Source organism: Tupaia chinensis, unplaced genomic scaffold (assembly GCF_000334495.1).
Source record: "Tupaia chinensis unplaced genomic scaffold, TupChi_1.0 Scaffold000097_1, whole genome shotgun sequence".
NCBI lineage: Eukaryota > Metazoa > Chordata > Mammalia > Scandentia > Tupaiidae > Tupaia > Tupaia belangeri.
In genome coordinates, this window is record NW_006159559.1 from 5,443,493 (window position 1) to 5,452,548 (window position 9,056).

General features: G+C 39.0%; 1 long non-coding RNA gene across 1 annotated transcript in view; it reads right to left on the bottom strand.

Moving 5' to 3' along the window:
- Positions 1-2,818: 2,818 nt before the first annotated feature.
- LOC102483314 (uncharacterized) overlaps positions 2,819-9,056 on the bottom strand; it is a 43,870-nt gene continuing 37,632 nt past the window's right edge. The window contains exon 3 of the long non-coding RNA XR_333807.2: positions 2,819-2,894. This is a non-coding gene — a long non-coding RNA (uncharacterized LOC102483314). The remainder of the gene's footprint in view (positions 2,895-9,056) is intronic.

The following is a 9,056-nucleotide window of genomic DNA, read 5'->3' on the forward strand; positions in this document are numbered from 1 at the left end:
GTAGAAAGAGGAGAGAGACGTGCTGCAGGGAGGGAAATACAACCAGAGATAATGACGGTTATATTAACTCTGATAGTTCATCAATTCCTGGTATCCACATCCAAATTTAAGATTGCCTCAAACAGGACCACCTACTGTAAGCTATTTGCCTTTGTAACTTGTGAAATCTAATTCACTAAAGGAGGCAAATCAACAACAGTGATTTGAGTGCCACTTAGTCACAATTGTAGTTCGGGGTTGGAAGGGGTCCAATTATAGGAAGCTTCTTAGCCAATTCTGAGACTCAGCCAGATTTGAGAACCAAAGATACAGAGCATCTAATCAATAGTCCTCAATCTCTGGTGTGCATTAGAATCAAGAAGGGAATTTTTAAAAAGTTACCTGGGCTACAGGTATTTTATTGAATTGGGCACCAGAATTTTTTTTAAAAAAGACTTCAGTGATCCTAATGTGTAGCCCAACATTAAAAAAAAAAAAAATTGATTTACTTTAATTCCTTCCAGTGAGAAAACTAAGCTCCTCTCTTCTTGAAACAAGTAAAAATTAAATCTCTGTAAATTAGGTACAAATATGAACACTCAATTCAACACAGATCTTTATGGAGCACCTATATTTATATGGCATAAATACCTAGCCAAATGGCTTCGGTAATTAATAATTTAAAAATTATATAATGCAGAATAAGAGCAATGCCACAGGGGAGGAAAAACAAGGTGTTCTGGCATTTCAGAGAGTTGAGAAATAATTTGAGATCTTAATAGTGGCAGATGATCCCTTAAAACCAGAGGATGTTGACTTCTGAGAACAAGGGAAATTTGAGCCTGTGGAACTTAAGACATGTAACTGCAATTCCACCTCCACACTTTGGAAGATACTCTGTGTATCAGACAATTATAAAGGGGCTGGCTCTGTGATGCAGTAGCAGTGCACTGCCCGGAGAAGCCTGATCCCATGTAGTTATGCAGTTCAAATCCCTGACCCAGGCAGCCTGAAACATACCTGACAAGTGCATGAGTGCCCTTGACCTGATGAGCTGGAGGATTAAAGGACAGGGATTGAGGTGTGACCAGACCCTGCGAAGGGTGCCCATTTCTCCTTCTACCTCACTCTCACCTGCATACACATGTGCTTTATCATGAATAAAGAGGAAAAAAATGAACTGTAAACTGCTCGTAATGGGCACCAGAATTACAAAAGTACCTTGAAAATAATAAATAAGGGTAACCTTTGATTTCTTCTAACTTGCATTTATTTAAATTACAGAATTGCACTCACTATTTTCAAAGTCCTGAAAAATTATTTGAGAATGACTAGTGATGGCTATGAAATAGGTGGTCTTTCTTGGGTTTCTTTTAAATACTGAACTTCCAAAATATATTCTAAAATTTCACTACTTTTTCCATTTGAGGGATACTCATCCACTTCAGGGCCTTGTCATTTATCATCTGAATCATTTCAAAGTCTCTTTTCTTCCTACTAATCTCTTACCTCAGTCCATTCTATAGATTATGAACTTAATCATTCTAAAACACTATGGTAAAATGTTTTAAAAATAAAATGAAGGGACCAGCAGTTAGCGTAATGGCTATGTCGCTGGACTCCCACGTAGTCGACCACGGTTTGAGTCCCAGACCCGGTGGCTTAAAACTCACGCCGGGCGCGTGTGCGTACGTGCCCAAAATCCCGAGAGGAGAATGGAGGAGAAGGGATTGCGGCGTGGCCATCCCCCCTGGGGGGTGATTTCCTGCTTTCTATCTCTCTGTCTCTCTCTGTCTGTCTGGCGAGCGCACGCGCCCTATAGCAAAAACCTCTCACAAAAAAAATAAATAAATAAATAATAAAATAAAATAAAATAAAACAGCATTGTTCTATAAAAAAACATTGCAGTCTCATTTATATTTTTATCCTTCTCAAAGTTTAATTATTTAGTATTAAAGTAATATGTGTAAATAATTTCAGACTCAAAAAAACTAAAAGACTTACAGTTCTCTCCTGAATATTCTGTTTTCATTCTTAATTTCTTCTCCCCAGAAGACATCGCTTTCAGCTCTTTCAGTTCGCTGTTTCTGTGGGTATTATTTGAAATGATATGCATGCATTACTATTTCTGTATTTCTGTTTTGCTACCTACTGGACATTACCTATGCCCTTTCCTTCCTGTGGTAACTGTTGTAGAGACTGGGGATATAGTGGTGGGCCAGACAAAGACTCCATACTTGCAAACTTACAATCTGGTGTGAAATAGTAAAAAATAAGCAAGTAACCAAATATAATTCCAAAAAGTGACCCATAATATGAAAAAGGAAGAGGGGGAGGGGAGGGCTAGGAGGTAAGAGGACAGGAGAAAGGGCATAAAGGGAGAGGTGGCCTCCCTCCCTCTACCCTAGCAGTAGTAAAATTTCTGATGTTTTGTGGTGTGACTAAATAATTATTAACATTGATACAACATTGTTCTATTATTACCTTTTATTTGTTGTTTGATTATTTCTTTTCACTCAGAGTACTATTGCCTTGTTGTTCAATTTGGTTTGTTTTCCATGTCCTGAGAATGAAATTCACAGGGGGTGATTTCTTGTTTTCTGTCTCTATGTCTCTCTCTGTCTGTCTGGCGAGCGCACGCGCCCTATAGCAAAAACCTCTCACAAAAAAAAAAATAAATAAAATAATAAAATAAAATAAAATAAAACAGCATTGTTCTATAAAAAAACATTGCAGTCTCATTTATATTTTTATCCTTCTCAAAGTTTAATTATTTAGTATTAAAGTAATATGTGTAAATAATTTCAGACTCAAAAAAACTAAAAGACTTACAGTTCTATCCTGAATATTCTGTTTTCATTCTTAATTTCTTCTCCCCAGAAGACATCGCTTTCAGCTCTTTCAGTTCGCTGTTTCTGTGGGTATTATTTGAAATGATATGCATGCATTACTATTTCTGTATTTCTGTTTTGCTACCTACTGGACATTACCTATGCCCTTTCCTTCCTGTGGTAACTGTTGTAGAGACTGGGGATATAGTGGTGGGCCAGACAAAGACTCCATACTTGCAAACTTACAATCTGGTGTGAAATAGTAAAAAATAAGCAAGTAACCAAATATAATTCCAAAAAGTGACCCATAATATGAAAAAGGAAGAGGGGGAGGGGAGGGCTAGGAGGTAAGAGGACAGGAGAAAGGGCATAAAGGGAGAGGTGGCCTCCCTCCCTCTACCCTAGCAGTAGTAAAATTTCTGATGTTTTGTGGTGTGACTAAATAATTATTAACATTGATACAACATTGTTCTATTATTACCTTTTATTTGTTGTTTGATTATTTCTTTTCACTCAGAGTACTATTGCCTTGTTGTTCAATTTGGTTTGTTTTCCATGTCCTGAGAATGAAATTCATCCCTAAACATTCTGCTAGAGCTATAAAACTTTTCTCAAAATGGTCAAACATAATAGCCAACTCTTTGCTTTTTTTTCTTCTTCCTCCTCTTCTTTTTCTCTCATCATTCCTTCCAGAAACTTTTATCCTTTAATTTCAGTCCTTTCCCAGTAGCTCCCCAGCCTATAGCACAGCCGTCATCCAGGCCTCTCTCATCTTCCTAGGATTTTCCTCTGCCCTCTGGGTGGATCTCCTTTCCTGGCTACCCCTAGTCTTTGACAATTTAGTCCTCTCATAGCTGCTGCTGCTTCTTCTTCTTCTTCTTCTTCTTCTTCTTCTTCTTCTTCTTCTTTTTTTAAGAGAGAGATTTTTGCTATAGGGTGCATGAGCTCGCCAGACACACACACACACACACACACACACACACACACACACACAGAGAGAGAGACAGAAAGCAAGAAATCCCCCCCTCCACAGGGGAATGGCCACACCCCAATCCCTTCTTCTCCATTCTCCTCTCAGGATTTTGGGTACACATGCACACACACATGCCGAGTGTGACTTTAAGCCTCCTGGTCCAGGACTCAAATTATGATCAACTACGTGGGAATCCAGCAATATAACCATTATGCCATCTGCTAGTACCCCTTTCATAGCTTCTTGAGAAAGGGTTCATAGGAAGTAAATTTTTGCAACCTCAAGAGATTGGAAATGATTACATTCTACTCTCGCCCTTGATGGGTAGCCTGGGCCTAGGAATCTAGAACGCAAATTGTTTTCCCAAGAAATGTGGAGGTATTGCTTCATTCCTTCTGGTTTTCAGTTGAGAATACTGATGCCGTTCTTGTTTCCAATTGTTGGTATGTGACCTATTTTTTCCACGGGAAGACTTGGGGTTCTAAAATTTCAGAATAATTTAGCTTTTACAGTCTTTTATGGAGAGCCAGGAATGTGTAATCATTTCTATTTTATGGAGACTCAAGAATGCATAATAACTAAGATCACAGATTCTAGAGCCAGACATTTGGCTTCACTACTTAACTAGCTCTATAACCTCAGATCTGTTACTTGTTGCCTCTGTCCCTCCATTGGCTGTCCAATGAAGATTATATTGCACCTATGTCATATAATTAGAGATGGTAGGACACAAATACTAAAAATTGTTTAGAATAGCATCTGGTGGGGCCAGCAGTTGGTGTAATGGCTATGTCACTGGACTCCCATGTAGTCAATCATTGTTCAAGTCCTGGACCTGGTGGCTTAAACTCACTCTGGGCACCTGTGCACGCGTGCCCAAGATCCTGAGAGGAGAATGGAGGAGAAGAGATTGTGGCATGACCATTCCCCATGAAGGGTGATTTCTCACTTTCTGGCTCTCTGTCTCTCCCTGTCTTTCTGGCAAGTGCACGTACCCTATAGCAAAAACCTCTCAAAAAAAAAAAAGAATAGTGTCTGGCACATGACAAATCCTCTGTAAACATTGGTTATTAGTTTGATTATTTATTTTGCTGGATATTGAATAGATTCTTTCAATTTGAGAACTCATATGTTTATACCTGGGAAATCTGCTTGTGTTAGTTCTTCACAAATTTTCCCCTTTTTGGATGCATTATCTCTGGAATTCTCATTATAAGTCGAAATTCCTCAATGTTATGTTCTAGTTCATCTGCTATATTTTAAATATCCTAAAGCTTTGCTTTCTCCCTCTCTCTTTTTCTAATGGAAGAGAGAAAGCACATAGCAAGGAAGGAAGAAGGGAGATAGAGAGAAAGAAAAAATGAGAAAGTACTCTCCCTGCAACTGGATCTGGTCATGCTGCAGTGCTTTTTTCTCCAATTCTTCATCCTGTCAGGATCCTAGGGTCACATACTTCTGGGGGTGAAGCCACTTGGTTAGAATTAGAACCCAGCTGGTGATGTGCAATTTGGCTTTCTCTGCACGGGGCCTAACCTCTGTGCCATGGGACCAGCCTAACCTCTGTACCATGGGGCCAGCCCAAAATGTATTTTTGAAAGGGTCTCATCATGTCTCAATCCTCCTACCCCCATCTCCAGATAGCTTGAACCACAGGTGTGTACCACCATGCCTGACCTGCCTAGGGGACTGGGAACTGAACCCAGGTTTCCCACGTGGCCTCAGCTAGCATGCTGCAGTGCCCTTTCACTTGTGCCACTGCAGTTGGGCCCTGTTTACTTTGTGAATGTGTTTGTATGTGTGTGTATATATATATACATATAAGCACACCCACTTAAATATATTTTTGTCTATGCACACACACACACAGCCTTTTACAAATGGGTGCAATATTTTTGTTTTGTTTCTGAAGATATTTGTATAAAACAAGGCTCATTGTATTTTAATTTCCTCTGGGGTTTGCTCTCTATTATTTTACAGGCTTTTTACTGGTGGTTTTTTATCTGGTGATTCTTGGCAGTTCATTTATATTTGAGACTTTTAAACTATAGGATTTCTCTACTGGTGAGCATTGTAGAGAGATTGGGTTAGGGTAGGGATTCCCTAAAGATCCATCTGGGCTCTTCTAAATGTCAATTTCTATAGATATTTGTGAACTGGTCAGTTATTTCAAGTCTCTTACCTGGGAGTATGTTCTGGCCACTAGTGTTGTGGGAATTGCATTTTTGCAGTGATGCAGGAAAATATTTTCATGTGGACACACACAGTTCCTTTATTTTCAGTATGGTATCCCCTACTTCAAATTCTCTGCTTTGTCTTGGTTAGATCCAGGGCTTGAAGGGCCTAAACCTTATATGATTGTGGGAGATCCTCTTTAAGACCAAAACAAAAAAAAATAAAATTATGAATGAAAAATAAAATACCAGGGATCTTGGAAGGGACTTGTGCCAGCGGGAGCCTGAGGCCTATGTTTCATCCACTTCATGGTAAATCTAACTCTTCATCCTGCCTCTACCAGGGTGCCTCATGCGTGGGGCCTGACTTCATTGGCTGAAGAGGGGTTCTGGGAGGTCTAACTGCTGCTTAGAGTCTTTTCATTAATTCTCTTCTTTTCATAACATTCTACACCCTGGTTTTTCAGGGGGAACCAGTGTTTCCAAATCCTGAAACTTTATGGCCCTTACAGTTCAATCAGCGTGCTTCTGATTGGACTCTCTCTCACTGTAGGCAGTTAGGCTTCGGCTTTCTCTGTGGAGCTCTTATACTCATTCATCCACTTCCTATCTTCAAAAACCTGTGTATGCTTCCTAGCTGCTGTTACTCCTCATCCTGTTCCCTTTGCTCTCACAGTGGGTTTCTTCCTTTTAATTTTTAGTCCTCTGCTGCTATGTAAGTAGGGTTTTAGAAGAGCATAGTACTAAACAATCAGGTTTAATTTGCCATGTTTAATTGGAAGTCTCATTCTATCCTTGGATATAGTCATTAACTCCAACATTTTATTGCCACTTTAATTCATTATAAAACTAAATATTTGTTATAGTACGTATTTAAAAAACAGATCCCTCAATGTTCTCATAGTCTGTTTTTGTTTTTATTTTGTTGTGTATTTTTCTTTGAGTCAATAAATCAATATTTGTTAGCTCAATAATCTGATGTACTCTCATATTAATTAATTTGTGAATATTTTGGGAAAGAAAATATACCAGAAAGTGTCTACAACTTTTTAAAGACCAAATTAGAAAATAATGCATGTAAATAAAGGAGTTTGTAAAAACTATGTTTCATATGCTTTATGGAAAAAAAAAACTGTCTAGTTTATTCTTCCAGGTGGTGTTTGACAAATGTTTGTTAAGTAAATAAAAATGTTGCACTGGCTCCATGACCCAGCAGTAATGTGCTGCTCTAGAGAAGCTGGATCCCACATGGCAAATGAAGTCTGAATCCCTGGCTTGGTTAGCCTGCAACACCCAGGTACTCATGGATCAGACAGCCTCGAGGACTACAGGAAGGGGATCAGGTGTGATCAAACTCTGTGGAGGGTATCCATCTCTTTCTCTTTCTCACTCTCATGTGCATGCACTCTCTAACATGAATAAAGAAAAAAATTTAATAAATAAACGTGCCCAGAAATGCAGACAGTCCTGGACACATGATGACTCAACTTATGATTTTTTGACTTTGCAATGGTGCAGAAACAATACACATTTGTACTTTGATTCTGATCTTTTCCCAGACTAGAGATACATAGCAAGATACTCTCCTGTGATGTTGGGCAGTGGCAGCGAGCCATTTTGTCTTTCGCTTTCAGGACAATATTTAACACATTACATGAGATATTAGACATTTCATTATAAAGTATGCACTGTGGTCGATGATTTTTCCCAACTCTTGGCTAACATAAGTTTGGAGCACGTTTGAGATAGGTGAGGCTAAGCTATGAGGCATTAACAGCATTTTCAGTTTACTCCATTTTCCATTTACAACAGGCTTATTGGGATGTAACCTGATATAGGGATATCTGTAGTCCTTTTTCATCTATTCAGCTAACTTCACTTCTATTAAAGCATCTCCATTCAGAAACTCCTGCCAAATGAGATATAAAAGTATAGAAATGTTTCCCAAACTATGCTTCTTGGAACCCTAGATCTATAAGATTAATTCAATAAGTAAAATGTAAGAAAGATGCCCAGACACAGTAGCACATGCTAGATACTGTCTCTACCAGGCTGAGGGACAGATTCAATTCTCCACTCACCCTAAATATGCCTAGAATGGTGGAGCACACCTGAGATCCCAGCTACTCAGGAGGCTGAGCAGGAGGATCAGCAAGATCCTCTCGAAAGCGCCACACCTACACCTACCCCCCAACACACTCACATAAAAATGTAAGGGAGCTATTGTAAGTGGGTTTGTAAACTCTAAGTTAAATAAATTAAATAATTTATTTGAACATCAAGACTTCTTAGAGCCTGAACTATAATAATATTGTGAATCTCCCTCTCTCTTTTTTTTTAATTTGCCAGGGGCACATGTACTTACTGGAAAGAGAGAGAGAGAGAGAGGAAATGAGAAGGCACCCCCCACCCGCTGGTGCCGGGGGGATGACCATACTGCAATCTCTTCTCTATTCTCTTGGGATTTGGGACAGGCACCCAGTTAGTTTCTCAAGTCACTCCAACAGTGCAGTCAGCCATGTAGGATCCAGTCACCTTAACCAGCACACCACACAGCTGGTCCTCATTGTGAATCTTTAAGAAAAAAATAGTCCTTCGTATTTTCCAAATTTATTTTACCACCAGTCCTATTTATTTTTTTTAAAAATTATTTTGTTTAACTTTATTTATTTGCTTGTTTGTGTATTTAATTTGACCAGGGAAGGACAGAGTTAGAGAGAGAGAGAGGGAGGGAAAGTGAGAAAATAAGCTGCCAGACCCAGGACTTGAGCCGCAGTTGGCCATGTAGGAGTCCAGCGCCCTGAACCACTAGGCCACCTGCCAGCCCCACTGCCAGTCCTATTTAAAAAGCATGCTATTAATTCCTTACCAAGTGAATTATATCAAAATGCAGTTTAAAATTTTTTTTTGTCAACAGTTTTCTAATTCTGTACATGAGAAAGACCTAATTTTTATACAGAAGAGTACTTTTTCTTATCCTATTACCAACTTTAACCTAAATACCAATTTTTCATGATTATTTTTTCTTTTCTTTCTTTCTTTCTTTCTTTCTTTCTTTTTTTGGGGGGGAGCTTTTTGCTATAGGGCACATGCGCTCGCCAG